Source organism: Podarcis vaucheri, assembly GCF_965113315.1.
Source record: "Podarcis vaucheri genome assembly, chromosome: 15".
Lineage (NCBI taxonomy): Eukaryota > Metazoa > Chordata > Lepidosauria > Squamata > Lacertidae > Podarcis > Podarcis vaucheri.
This window is the reverse complement of record NC_138753.1, coordinates 5,495,231-5,510,678: the sequence shown is the minus strand read 5'-3', so window position 1 is coordinate 5,510,678 and position 15,448 is coordinate 5,495,231. Positions and strand designations below refer to the sequence as shown.

The following is a 15,448-nucleotide window of genomic DNA, read 5'->3' as shown; positions in this document are numbered from 1 at the left end:
CCAGAGAAGGAGGAGGAGGAGGAGAAGAAGAAGAAGAGGAGGAGGAGGAGGAGGAGGAGGAGGAGAAGAAGAAGAGTAGTAGGAGTAGGAGTAGTAGTAGTAGTTTGGACTTGATATCCCACCTTTCACTCAAAGCGTCTCAAAGCGGCTAATAATCTCCTTTCCCTTCCTCCCCCACAACAAACACTCTGTGAGGTGAGTGAGGCTTCAGAGAAGTGTGACTGGCCCAAGGTCACCCAGCAGCTGCATGCGGAGGAGCGGAGACACAAACCAAGCAGCTGCATGTGGAGGAGTGGGAAAGCGAACCCGGTTCACCAGATTGTGAGTCCACCACTCTTAACCACTACACCACGCTGGCTCCAGGTTTGGGAGGCTAGCAGCACAGCTCTTTGGGTGGCCTTGGATGAGCCGTTATCTCTCAGCTTAGCCTATCCCATGAGGTCCGTGCCAGTGCTAAAGGAGGCAAGAATTTGCAACGCGCCTTTTGGGGTGCGGGGAATACTAAATGAGCTAGAAAAATTATGAACAACAATGTTAGGAGGACGTCACAAACGTTCAGCACAGCTTGCTGGGTGGTCTTGGGCAACCCAGTTCAGATGAACTGACCTCAAAAGGGTTGGAGATAAGAACACTGCTGTCTTCTATGTTTCGGATGGGAAAGCCTAAATATCTAAATGCCTAAACATCTCAGTCTGTCTATCCACCAACTCCAAGCCAGTGAAAAGATGCCAGATGAGGCCCTAGACAAATTCCACTCGAAGAATCTTTCCCGTCTTCTTGACTGTGGAAAGCTTTGCGGACGCTTCTTCTATTCTATCAGACATTTCAGCTGTTAAGACACATGCACACAACAGCCTTACACTGAGTTATTAGACAGCTGGTCCACATAGCTCAGTACTGTCTACACTGGCTGGCAGTGACTCTCCAGGGTTTCAAGCCGGGGATATTCCCAGCTCTATGTGGACGTACTGTGGATTGAACCGGCGACTTTATACGTGCAAAGCAGCTGCTCTACCACATCCAAAGGGCAATAAGGAGGGAGGGAAGCCATGGGGCAATAATCACTGAGCTATCTTGCCTTTGCAAGGAGCATGCCTGCCTTTTATTTTAGGAGCTGATCAAGATTAGACAGGAAGGAAACAAGGGCATTCTGAATGTAGGAGTCAAGCATGCTTCCAACTTTAACCCCCCACCCCCACCAAAAAAATGATATCAATTTTTTTGGGAAACATCGGCTTAGTTCAACAAGCAGCTTCGACATAAAGCTGATGCGATTCTCAGAGCATGTGACCCTGGAAGCTCTAAAGAGATTAAAATATCCTCACATAAACAAAATGTTAAGATCGGCATGGCACTGCTTTATTCCTGAGCGATAAAGCCTTTTAGAAGCGGGAGTTCAGCCCATTAAATAAATATAAGGGCTAAACCTGTTAAAACGTAGGGATTCAAACTATTAAGAAAACTTTGCCTCAGTAAAAATAAACACATTGTCCACCAGACACTCGTGCAGAAAGGTTTTATCTGTAGCCAAAGTAGGAACCTTTCGACCCAAAACAGTTTAAAGCAAAAACCCACACCAGAGCAGGAAGAATTCGCAGAAGAAACATTTTCCATTCAGTATCAGCATACTGTAAACACAGTTATCAGGGCAAACTATCGCAATATAAATTTTACTGACAAATTGCTGCTTTGGGCTTTGTACCCTGCATATCCTAAATACAAGGAAAACAGACTGTATTTATTTTTTAAAAAAAATCTGGTACATTTTTCACAATTTTCAGGAGAGGCAGCTTTAATCCAATACAGTGCAATATCTTGCTAAAAATTAATGGGGAGTGTGGGTTGGGGGAGAACAAACTAAAATAGACTTTTACAAACTAAATGAACGGGTGGTTTAGGACAGCCACAAGCAGGACCAGCCCAATATATTTTGCTCGCTAAGGTGAAGGATAGATGTCCCTCTCCCAGACCTGGGCCAGAGCCTGGACCTCACAGCCAGCCTTCCTTCAAATCTGAAGAACCAGCCTGGAAGTGCAGGGAGCACACCAAGAGGGAGGCAGTGGAAGAGAAGAGGAACACCTGTCTTCAAGCAAGAGGGTTGGTCCTTTAAGGCTCTAAAGTTCTATATAAGGGGAAGGAGCCTGAAGGGCTTTCCCAGATGATCTCAGTGATCTACTGGGATGTACAGGGTAAAGGACCCTGGTCCTAATAATATGGCTGAACACTAGTACTGGTGGGCAAGCTTAGGAACACATGAAACTGCCTTGTACCAGGTCAGACTTTAGGTCTATCTAGCCCAGTATTGTCTCCACTGACTGGCAGTGCCTCTACATGGTCTCAAGAAGAGAAAGGGTCTCTTCCCACCATTGGAAATGTCAAGGATCAAACTTGGAACCTTCTGCATGTAAAGCATGTGCACTCTAACGCTGAATTAAGGTCTTTCCCCATGAGCTTCCTTGAAATACAGGTTTTTCCACTGCTATTAATCTTTCCTTCCTATGCCCAAACTAAGGGGAACCTTGGAAATGTACATGCTGAGTGATAGTGAAGCCCCACAGGCCTAGCCAGTGCCCTGCTTGAACTGAGTGTGCATCCAAGATGAGGGATCAAGAGCAACGTGGTGCCCTTCAGATGTTGTTGGGCTACAAGTCCCATCAACTCCAGGCCAGCACAGCCAATGGTCAGGGAGGATGCCAGTTGCACTCCAGCAATATTGTGGGGCCAGATCCTGACTACCACTGCTTTGGGCAATGACCTAAGAACCCTTTGCAATATTGCAAGTACTGCATGGCAGATGCACTGGGTTCTCCTTAAGAGAGAAGCCCATGTGGAAAAGTTTCCCGGAATGCAGGAAGTTCAAAAGTCACGGCCCTGAGATCCAATGCCGACACCATTCGAGAAAGCAGAAGAGCTCCCTTTTACACCAGTCACAAAGAAGGCCATTTCACAGCCATCTTGAACAGAGCAGAGGCAGAAACTTTCTGCCACTGTCATCTAGTATTTGGTACCACAGTCCTAACATTTTCACATTCTGATGTTCGGCGGGAGGGTGGAGAGAGGGTTGGCTGGCACCCAGTCTTAATGTTTTCAGATTATAATGTTCAACATCTGACAATGGCAGAGAGAGGGAGGGAAAGCGGGAGACACATCCCATTCCTATACGAAAACGACATGAGAAATAACTGCTTAAGATTTCACATGTCAGAAGAGCTTTGCTTCCACCTGAAATAGCAATGATTATGCTCCTTCACAATGCAGCTTGCCACCTAGTTGTCGTCCCCCCCACCACCACCACCCTTGGCCTAGTGACTGCCAAGCAGCCATAAAAGCCAGCTAGTGTGAGAAGTGAAACATCACCCCCCCGGTCTTTTTATAAATAAAAATCTTTTCAAGTGGGAGCAGCATTAAACACTGCAGCTTTTAACATCCCCACCACCTTCAAACGGAGGGGTAACATCTGTGAGAATTAAGACTAAATAGTGCATGTATAAAGACTTGGGCGGTCACAAGAGCACACTTCAAAAGATCCAGGCTCCTCGGTGGAGTCACTAAAAGCTAAGATTTGAACATTCAAGTCTCTATTAGTCTTCTGGGGGCTAAAATACGAAGGGGAGGCTGCTATCTTGGAACTATTGCAAGAGCAAGCTGCCGAAGCAGACATAAAAAAAGACCAGAGTCTCACAAATGAAAGCTAAATGTTTGCATTTAGGTCATAAGGGCCCTTTCGCACATAACACGATATCTGTATCACTCTTGCATAAACAAGAGCCGAAGCTCTTCAGCGCAAACCCTGGTTAAGGAGGAACCATGTTAACCATGATTGATTGATGCAACACTTCACCCTGCTTAAGGCAGGCAAGAACAAATCCCATGGTAGAGGCAAGAGGCAAATAGAAGGGGTAGGAAGGACATGATTTTGCAGTCCACTCCTGATCTCTCAACTGAATTTAAGATGTACTTTTGGGGTGCTCTTAGCTGCCTTCTCCCATACCTATAATTGCATATTTTAATTTTTTATTCTGAACCACCTTGGAGTATACTTGTAAGAAGGGTGGTATGGTTTGCAAGCAACTTAAATAAGTAAATATGAGTCTGCCCATCAATGAAGATATATGAGCCAATCATTTGGATTCCTTGCATCCAGATTTTGTTGAGATACAGCTCCTATCATTCCTGACCATTGACCATGGTGGCTGGGGTTGATGGGAGATGGAATCCAACATCTGGACAGCACCAGGTTGGCTACCCATGAACTAAAGAGTTACAGGTTCAAATTCTCAGTCATAAAACTCACTGGGTGATCTTGGACTATTTGGGAATTTGAACCCAGGTCTCTCTAGAGCAGGCATCCCCAAACTCAGCCCTCCATATGTTTTGGGACTACAACTCCCATCATCCCTAGCTAACAGGACCAGTGATCAGGGATGATGGGACTTGTAGTCCCAAAACATCTGGAGGGCTGAATTTGGGGATGCCAAACTCTAGAGCATGGGTAACTAATGTGGTGCTCTTCAGATGTTGTTAGTTTCCATCTTACATCAGCCACAGCCTGCATGGCCAGAAGCCAGGGATAATGGGGTAAAAACCCATTTGGAGGGCACCATGTTGGCTGTCCTTACTAGAAAATTGCTCCAGCCACTACCCCACATTGGTGCTTTCTCTTTGTGATACACAATACAGCTTGGACTTGGCTCTTTCCCCTTTGTGTCCTTAATCCCAGTGACAAAGAAAAGAGGGGAGGCTTATATAACATTGCAACCAGGGAAACACTTTCTAGTGTTGTCAAACTACGGCACACGGCCTCTCTGAGATCTTGAAGTTCTACGGCTTTGACAAATCATGTAGCACATTCACCCCGGGCCCCATCTACTCATCACAGTTGTGCAGGCTTTGAGGGACTGCGAGCAAGTGACTTGATTAAAATCTAATGCAACGAAAACTCTCCTCTGAAGAGAAAATCCAATCCATTTCCAGTGAAGCAGAAGTGAAGAAAAAATCAAACAGCTTCCCTTGAGGTACAACGCGGCTGCATACGCTCAGTGCCACTGCGTCTAAGGTGAAGTGGTAAGTGTCAGTCATCCTTACAATTCCCCAAGGTGATAGCTTCACTTTTAAAGCCTTCGACATACTTTGACAGTAAAGTAAAAACTTAAAGGTCAGCGCTACTTGCTAAGGACAAGCTAAACACAAGAAAATCACTTTGGAATATTCCCCCCCCCCCCCGACTGGATCAGAAAAGTAAACTACCGAAGGTATAAAGGAAAAAGTTTGTCTCTTTGTCAGAAGGTTTCACTGAAGGGTATATTTATGCGAAAGCTTTTCTGAAACTTGTGCCAAGGTATGGAGATTAAATGTCACTCCAGTAGTGGTCTGCCAACCCCAAGCCCTTAATCTGAACTTCAGTGTTACGGGTTTTACTGCCATCTGGCAAAGGCACTTTACAAGGCTGTATAAAACTACAGGTAGCCTCCAGCACCCTTAACTGGCAATTTCCTTTAAAATATTTCTGCACTGTAACTTAGAATGATACAGTGGCATTACTGCACAATTCCCATTTTGAGAGGGCAGCGTTTCGCAGCACTTTTAAGGGCCAAATATTTATATAAGGTCATGAAAGATGTTATTTTACTAGACCTATATCCTGCTTTTCCTCCAGAAACCCTAAGGCAGCACACATGGGTTTCCCATCCACCGCTCTAAATTCATTTTATTCCCCATAACAACCCTGTGAGGAAGGAAGGTTAGGCTGAGAGACAGCGACTCCAAGTCAACTTCATGGCTGTAATGCCAGTCAGTCAGTTTATTGCGTTTTAGCAAACAGCCAATATGCACTTAATTTCAGAGGGCATAATTTCTACTGCAGATGGGGCTATGACAAGAGAGGTCTTTTCTCTCTGCTAGCTGCAATAGGGCAGGCACGGGTACATAGGTATTCCTGATGGGTAATCGAAAGTCGTCCTCTGTCAGTGAGAAGCATTAGCCACCTGGATTCAATTGATTCCTCATCAGAGCAGTGAAGAAGCCAGGGTCGTGAACTTGAAAAATATTTCGCCTCATTAACACAATCCTGAAGCACTGAAATGTGTAACTGAATTGATGTACTCCATCATGGTTCACAAATTATGCTGTTAGATATCTTCCTAAGTTAACATTCGAACCACAGTGGCCTTTACTTCAAGATAGATACAAACACGTATGAATGTGTAAACCACATCATAGCTATATTTTTATCAATTGAAAGGAAGCCAAGAATCTCTAAGTTTACACACACACACACAAAAAAAAACCCTTGCTTGTTTATTTCTACACCCAGTGCCTCATACGCAATGTTCCTACTGAAAGTGTCTCTTACTGAATTATGGTCTCTTAAGAGTCATCTAGGAAAGGTGGAAGTGAAGAAATCCTCTTTGGGAACACTAGCCTGAGGTCTGCACTTCAGAGCTGCCCATTATCAACATTTCACGGAGACTTTCCTTATTTTTAGGTCCCCGAGGAAAGAGTAGTAAATTACAAGTCAGGCTCACCAAGCCACACTTGGCTCCAAAAATCACATTTTCCTACCTCAACATTGAAGTCCCAGAGGTGGGCAGAGGAAATCTGGTCACAGCCAAAGAAGTCATTTTTTGGCTCAGAAATGCATTTTCCTGCTTCTCCAAAGCCCTCCCCACTGAGAGTACCAGAGCTTTGTGCTGGACTCTTAACAGCGCTCTCTTTATTTTTGCTGTAACAGCCAGCTTCTGAAGATTACAGCGATTATTTTTCACTCCCATAATATACAAGCAAGTGCAAAGGCTCCGCTTTTCAAACTCCCTGCTTCTCTTTCAGTAAGGACTGATATAGCAACTCTCAAACTCTGCAGCAAAAAATCTCCCTATATCTGGAGCAGGGGGGACAGAGATTGGTTGATTCTCCTCAAATATAACCAAGAGAAGAATGCAAAAGGTGTCCCCATTACGGAAATCAATTCATTAAAACAACATTTAAATTAAACAACTGACAATTTTAAAAATAATCAAAATGAATAATAAGATCTGTCACACATTCAAGTCCTGTGATTCTGCACAAGTCTTAATAGGGTTATTGGTGGGATGTGTAAATATGAGATTCAAGAGTATGTTTTAATTACCTTCCAATCACAAAGTTAAAATGATAAAGGCACATAAAGGGGCTTCCAATACAGTTATTTAAGAGAGGGCTCTATGGCTTATACTGGGAAATTCTCACCCTGAAACTCACATACAGGTGGTACCTAACACCACGGAAACTAGTGCTGATATGCCCAGGAGCCTCGCCAAAATGATGGAGAGGCTTTACCTCCACAGGTACATACCTCCACATTTGGTGGGAATGTCCCCAAATCCAACTCTTCTGGAACATCAGTCATACAAGAAATATGCAGAATAACTAAGCAAGTATTAGAAGTCACCCCAGAACTGGCCCTATTGAACATCTTCCAAGATAATATTGCCCACTCACATTATAAAGAGCTCATAACCCACCTACTCTCAGCAGCCAGAAGAATCATAGCCAGACACTGGAGATACATATCGGGAGTAATCATGGATCAATGGTATCAAATAGTATGGAAAACAGTCTTACTAGAAAAACTAACCAACAAACTGAAACTGACACGGGGACAAGTAGAAGACGCCTTCAGCCCAGTATAGTTCCCCTTTATCACATACTATTAGGGGATGATTAGCTGCTTGTGCTTAAAATGGTGCCCCTTCAGAGTTTGTGCGGCCCCACAAACCTCTGTGTGTGACAGAGCTCCTCAGACATGTCTGCTCTAGTCACTGTTAGAGTCCGACAGTGGCTGTTTGCGGAAACGCCTCCAACAAAGAAGTTCCTTAACGGAAACACGTCTCCTGGACTCACGACGTGACAGCTTCCGACGAAGCATGGGTCTCCCTGCAATTGCTTCTGACACCTCCCCACTATTTTCACTGGACGTGTCTCTCACCCCTTTCTCCCCCCTGCTTCCTGCCTGCGCTGCTGCATCTCTCTCAGTATCCCTGAGATCCTCCTCCAGAGACCCCGCGCTCCCCCTGCTGGTCCCTGCTTTGGCTGTTGAGTCTCTCCCAGTCTCTGGGAGCCCTATCACCTCCTTTCCCTCTGAGGTCAGTTCCCTGACATCCACCTCCCCTCCAGGGCCCCCTTCCCCCCCGCCCCCTCCCTCTCCTCTGGGCGGTGAGGAGCTGAAACCCCGAAACGAATCCTCTTCATCTTCCGACGTCTCGAACATCTCCCTCCATCGGTCTTTGTTCCGACTCGCTGAATCCTCCTCCACCTCGGAATCAGAGAACCCCTCCAACTCCTCTTCTTCGTCTGTGGTGGCGAAGTATTCCCTCCGGAACCTCGCCACTGGCTGGGGTTTTCGAGGGAATCTCTGATGAAAAGTTTCAATTAGAACCTCGTCATCTACATCCTCTGCTCTGACCCAGGTGTTTTCCGACTCCGGTTCCCCTTCCCACATTACCAAATACTCTACTTGCTCTCCTTTCCACCTGGAATCTAGGATCTCCGCTGCATGGTAGCTGTGTTCTTTTTCCTCCATCGCTGGTCCCCTATTGACCCTCCCCTCTCTGTCCCCTATATACGGTGACAGCAACGATCTGTGGAACACTGGGTGCAACTTCATGTGGTTCGGTAACCGGAGTCTGAAAGCCACTGGGTTGACCTGTTGCGTGACTTCAAATGGGCCCAGTCTTTTGGGTCTTAACTTCTTACAACCTCCTTTAAATGGTAACCCTTGGGTGGACAGCCACACCTGGTCTCCCACCCTAAGGCTTTCCCCTTCCCTTCTGGTTTTGTCTGCCTGCCTCTTATATTCCTCCTTCGCCCGGTTTAAATTAAGTTGGAGTTGGCGATGGATCGCTTCCATTTCTTCAACGAACTGTTCTGCTGCTGGAACGCTCCAGTTCTCCCCCTCCCCCCCTGGGAAGGCTCGGGGATGACACCCGTGATTGGCCAAAAAAGGGCTCATTCCCGTGGACACGTTCTCTGCATTGTTGTAAGCAAATTCTGCCAACGCCAGCTTCTCCACCCAATCATTCTCTCTGTCATTAACATAACACCTCAAATATTGCTGGAGGACACCATTAGCTCTTTCCGCCTGCCCGTTGGTTTCTGGATGACGGGCAGTAGAGAAATTAACCTCTACATGCAGTAAGCTCATGAGCTTCCTCCAGAACCTGGAAGTAAATTGTTTCCCTCGGTCCGAAACCACCCTCAAGGGGGCGCCATGCAACCTAAACACATTTTCCACAAACAATTTGGCGGTTTCTTCTGCTGTGACCGCATGTGAGCAGGCTATAAAGTGTGCCATCTTGGTTAACAGATCTACCACCACCATAATGGCTGTTTTCCCTTTGGACCTGGGCAAATCAGTCATAAAATCTATTGCCACTGCCTCCCACGGTCTTTCCGGCGTGGGTAGTGGTTCTAATAAACCTGCCGGTGCCCGCCTCTCCCCCTTGGCTCGTTGGCAACGGTCACACCCTCTCACATATTCACGCACATCTTCCCTGACCTTGGGCCACCAGAATTCCCTGGTAACCAGCCACATGGTTTTGTGTTGCCCAAAATGCCCTGCTGTGGGGTTATCGTGCAGTTGCTTGAGTACCTTTTCCCTCAATTCCCCTTCAGGTATGTATAACGCTCCCTTGTAGTACAACGCCCCATTTCTCTCCTCAAAACCCCCGGGTTTGTCTCCCTCCCTCCTAAGACTCCTGAGTTTGTCCTGGGCGTATACATCCTGCCCCGTTCCCTCTACCAGTTCCCTTTGCCCCACCAATGCCGCCCCACACACCCAGCGGTCCTCGGGAATGACATGGGTCTCTTCGGGTACACCCTCTCCCTCCAAATATTCAGGTTTGCGTGAGAGAGCGTCCGCCCTAACGTTCTCCGGGCCTGGTACGTAACAAATCTCAAAGTTAAATTTGGAGAACTCCTGGGCCCATCTCAACTGCCGTTGGTTGAGCACTCGCGCAGTTCTCCAATACTCTAGATTCTTATGGTCCGTGCACACTTGCACCTTCTGTTGTGCACCAATTAGTAGGTGCCTCCATCTCCGGAAGGCCTCATAAATTGCAAGAAGTTCCCGGTCGTACACCGTGTAGTTCCTCTCAGACTTGTTCAGCTTCCGCGAAAAGAAGGCACACGGTCGCCACTCCGACCCCTCCTTCCCCGGCTGCAGAAGAAGCACCGCCCCTATGGCTCGGTCCGACGCGTCTGTTTCGACCCTCAGCTTTTTTTGTAAATCCACATGTAGAAGTTGTTCGCCAGAGGCGAAGGCCCTTTTCAGTTCCTCAAACGCTCGCTCCGCCTCCCCCGTCCAAACAAACTTCTTTTTGCTGCTGAGACAGTCCGTGATGGGCGCCGTCAGGTGGGCGAAGTTGCGGATGAACTTACGATAAAAGTTTCCAAACCCTAGGAACCTCTGCACATCCTTCTTGGTCTTGGGTGTTTTCCATTCCAGCACCGCTTGAACCTTGCCGGGGTCCATGGCCAACCCTTTGTCTGACAAGCGGTACCCCAGGAATTCCACCTCCTTGGTATGAAACTGACACTTCTCCAGTTTCACCCACAGTCGGTTGGCTTGCAGCCTGCTCAACACTTCTCTGACGTCTCTCACATGTTGCTCCTCATTCTCCGAATACACCAACACGTCATCTAAGAAGGCCACGCAATTCTTGTAGAGCAAAGGCCCCAGTACGTGGTTCATGAAAGCTTGAAAACACGCGGAGCCTGTTTGTAATCCAAAAGGCATAACTAAGTATTCAAATGCCCCCAAAGGGGTGAACATGGTGGTCTTCCATTCATCCCCTTTCCTTATACGTATCAGGTTGTACGCCCCCCTTAGGTCCAGCTTTGTAAAAATCTTTCCCTTCCGCACCCTTGTCAAAATATCATCAATCCTGGGCATAGGAAAAGCCGCCGGCTCTGTCACTGCATTTAAGGCCCGAAAGTCACATACCAGCCTCGGCTTGTCCGTGTTTTTTTTGTCCACAAAAAACACTGGGCTACCCCCCGCTGCCTTGGACTCTCTGATGAAGCCCCTCTTCAGGTTCTTGTCAATGAACGCTCGCAACTCCTGCATTTCCCTGTCTGACATGGCATACAACTTGCCTACAGGAAGCTGTGCTCCAGGGAGTAAATTGATCTGGCAATCAAAGGGTCTATGCGGAGGTAGTTGGTCAGCTTCCTTCTCGCTGAACACGTCGCTGAGATCAGCATACTGTGGTGGCACCTTCCCCTTCTCCACTACTTCAGTCCCTGCCAGGGTGGCTTGGGCCCCTGCTGACCCCTTTTCCCCCCTGCAGTGTTCTAAGCAATGTGCGGAACCGAAGGAAACCACTCTTTGATGCCAGCCCACCAGCGGATCATGTAGGGCTAGCCAGCTCATTCCCAAAATAATGGGAGCACCTCCCAAGGTGGCCACATTAAACGCTATCAGTTCTGTGTGCCTTGCCACCCTCATTATCATTGGGATGGTCTGCAAGCTGACTCCTCCTCCCAACAGTTCCCTGCCATCGATCGTGGTCACCTGCAGGGGGTTGCTTAAAGGGATAGTCTGTATCTGGTGTTCAGCAGCAAACTCCTTGCTCATAAAATTGCAGGAGCTGCCTGAGTCCAACAGTGCCTTTATTTTTAGGGGGTGTCCATTTTGCAGCTCTAGCGACACTTCAATCACTAGAGCCGGTCGAGGAGCTTCTGGCACTGGCACTTGGGGAAGGGGCACTTTCACTGCTCTTTGGCCTGGCTGCAGTGCCCTGATGGCAACCAGGCGTTGGCTTTTACCTGCTCCGTTTCTCCCTGCTCTTCCCCCTCAACAGTTCCCACCATCCCTTGCCATTCCTTCCTCTGGGGGCAGACTCTGGCAAAGTGGCCTGGCTGTTGGCAGAGATAGCATTTCCGGGCTCCCTTTCCCTCCTTCTTCGCCCCCTCACTGGGCTTTGAAACTGCGCGCGCGCGGGCTGTTCCGATTTCCATCGGCTCTGCCGGCGGGAAAGCTGGCTCAGGAATGTCTGGAATGCGTAACTCCTTCCAACGTTCCCCTCTCCCTTCCCGCCTCTCCAAGGCTCTTGCCTCCTGGCGCGCTCCAATGGTCAGCGCAGATTTGGTCAGCTGATCCATAGACACCGCCCTGGGGCTCCTGGCCAGCTCGTCTTTCACAGCTGAAGAAAGACCTTCTTCAAATAGCATCTGAATGGGTGCTGCCGATAAATCCCACCCCAATCTGTGAATCAGCATGGTAAATTCAGTCCAGTACTCACGGACAGATCTGCTTCCCTGCTTGCAAGCCATTAACTGTCTGCGCACCGCCCCTTCCTCAACGTCGCTGGAAAACATGATATCCATTGCACGAAAAAATTTCATAGTGTCCTTTAGGATATCGTTGTGCGTTGCCATCAGGGGTCGAACCCAGTCTCGCGCGCCCTTCTCAAGATGCCCAATTACAAAAGCAACTCGAGATTCCTCATCAGGGAACTCATCAAACTGGACATTCAGGGCATATTGCATTTCAGTCCTAAAGGCATGGTAATCCTTGGGGTCCCCCCCAAACTTCTGCACCAATCCTGGTACCTTTCTGGGGAACTGAGTGGTTCTCCCCTTCTTGTCTGCATCTTGAGCCCTCCTCTCCTCGAGCCTCGCCGTCTGCAGCGCCAGTTGGACCTCCAATGCTCGGCATCTTTCTTCCAAGCTTGGATCAGCTCCTCCCCCTGCTCCGGCTGGGTCGCTCATGATGCTTTCTCCTGCACAGGCAGCGTACAGAGACTGTCGGACTGCTATTAGGGGATGATTAGCTGCTTGTGCTTAAAATGGTGCCCCTTCAGAGTTTGTGCGGCCCCACAAACCTCTGTGTGTGACAGAGCTCCTCAGACATGTCTGCTCTAGTCACTGTTAGAGTCCGACAGTGGCTGTTTGCGGAAACGCCTCCAACAAAGAAGTTCCTTAACGGAAACACGTCTCCTGGACTCACGACGTGACAGCTTCCGACGAAGCATGGGTCTCCCTGCAATTGCTTCTGACACCTCCCCACTATTTTCACTGGACGTGTCTCTCACCCCTTTCTCCCCCCTGCTTCCTGCCTGCGCTGCTGCATCTCTCTCAGTATCCCTGAGATCCTCCTCCAGAGACCCCGCGCTCCCCCTGCTGGTCCCTGCTTTGGCTGTTGAGTCTCTCCCAGTCTCTGGGAGCCCTATCACCTCCTTTCCCTCTGAGGTCAGTTCCCTGACACATACATAGCCCAACAAGACAACAACAAGAATCTGCTGACAGCATACAAATCAATCTGGCTAACCTGATCCAAAAATCCACCCCCATACACTCACATACATAAACAAATCTCACTACAACCAACCAAAGACAACCAACCATACCCTAGGCCACCCTGAACCTCTCTCACCACCCAGGAAATACAACAAGCAAATAGTAAGAGAACCCATACAAAACCCCACACGAAAGCTTATACCCAGAACAAACTTAGTTGGTCTCTAAGGTACTACTGAACAATTTTTTAATTTTTTAAATTTATTTTAAAATAATAGAAGCATTACCACCCCACCATCCCCCTCCCCCTCTTTTCTTCTCAAACTAATATTGCATGCAACACTAACGTTTCACAACAAATGAAACTGATCTGTAGGCAACACAACTTGAAAAAGAGACAATGCACACGTTTTTGTAAACTAAGAAATCTTTCATCATCATCATAATAAACAAAGGACCACAGACCAGCTCTTCTGTATGCCAGTGTGTTTTTCTATTACAAAGTGCATCAGCAGATGTGCAGTAACGGTAGATGGCCTCTGGCCGCTTTATGTCAGAGAGTTTCCCAAGTCAAGTCCCTCTTCTTCAAAAGTACTTAATCTTCCCCGTTGCTCACCCTCAGCCCCAGTCTCAGGCAAGACTTCAATTACTTTAGTTGCAAGTGGCAGGAATTCAATAGAGAGAGCATTGCTTTCACTCTAGACACAAGAAAAGGCTGCTGGCTTACACTGCTATGTTGACATGGCCCCAAGACAGCTGGCAGATGAATGCTCAAAACACCTTTGCAGTCAAGGGCCAAGCTGACCAGGGGCAAAACTCAGCACAGAATGCTAGAGGGAGTGGGGAATAAATGCGGTGCTCTTCAATAACACCTACTGGATGAAGGTAAAAGAGGTCTTGATGGTTTTCTTCTTCTTCTGGGGACAAACCACCATAATGGCTTTTGTAAATTGACTTGCTGATGTAAGGCTATCATCGCATGTCCCTCCCAGCACTCAGATCACAAAAGGGGTCAACCTGACCCAAATTGCAATACTTCTTCCTGGAGATGTCTCAAGGTGTCCTGAGATTTCTCACTGTATATACATATTGCCATTCCTTTTTAAAAAAAAAATATATATTCATTTTTAGGTAATCAGAACTACACAAGCAACAAAGAACACACAACATATTGGTCATCACAACCTCCTACAAGAATAGATGTTAATGTCCCAAATGTCTGTATTGGCTCAGTTCAATAAATCATTCCACAAGCTCAAATGAGAGTGTGGTAGTGATCCTCCATTGTCTTCCATTGTCTTCTGTTTCCACTTAGTTATATATTATCATTCTTAATACAATTCAGTTTTTGTGCAAACTTTGGTCAAAACTGAGCAATGTTTCCAAATGAAGCGGCTTTTTTTTTCTTTTTTTCTTTGCCAAACCTTGCTTAGCAATACCTAACTTTACACAATCTAGGAGAAACGGCAACATTTCTAGCATCTATAACCACCCTGGTAATAGCTCTCGCTGCCTAACTTAAGATATTTAATTTATTTAGCAAAATTTGTAAATCACTTAACTTTGATTAAATGGGTTTACAAATACAGTGGTACCTCGTGTTACGGACGGGATCTATTCCAGAGGCCCGCCCGTAACGTGATAAGCCCGCAACTCAAAGTGCCACGTCTGCGCAGGCGCACGGTGTGATTTGGCACTTCTGCGCATGCGCAAAACGCGATTTAGCACTTCTGAGCATGCGTGAGCGGTGAATCCCGGAAGTAACCCATTTCAGTATTCCCGGGTTGCTGCAGAATGCAAGATGAAAACACGCAACCTGAAGTGGACGCAACATGAGGTATGTCTAACAAAATATACATTACAATTATCAATAAAGAGCAACATTAAAAACAAGCTGATAAACCCCTAAAATGAACAGAATCAATTTAAACGTATACTCTCTAAGGAAAAATTACAGATTAAAATACATGTCTGGATAGGGCCAATATGGTAGCAATGAAATTCCTCTTTCTGGTTATGACTTCAGGCCACTGTGGTGCAGTGGTTAAGAATCTTGGAAGAGGACCCCACTCAGTCATTAAGCTTATTTAGTGAGCCTGGGTGAGCCACTATCTTGTCGCTTAACCTACCTCTCAAGGTTCTTGTGAACATAAAATGGAAAGCAGGAAGAACC

General features: G+C 47.1%; 1 protein-coding gene across 13 annotated transcripts in view; it reads right to left on the bottom strand.

Annotated features, from left to right (window-relative positions):
* BRIP1 (BRCA1 interacting DNA helicase 1) overlaps window positions 1–15,448 on the bottom strand; it is a 313,915-nt gene that overhangs the window by 136,368 nt on the left and 162,099 nt on the right. The window lies entirely within an intron of this gene.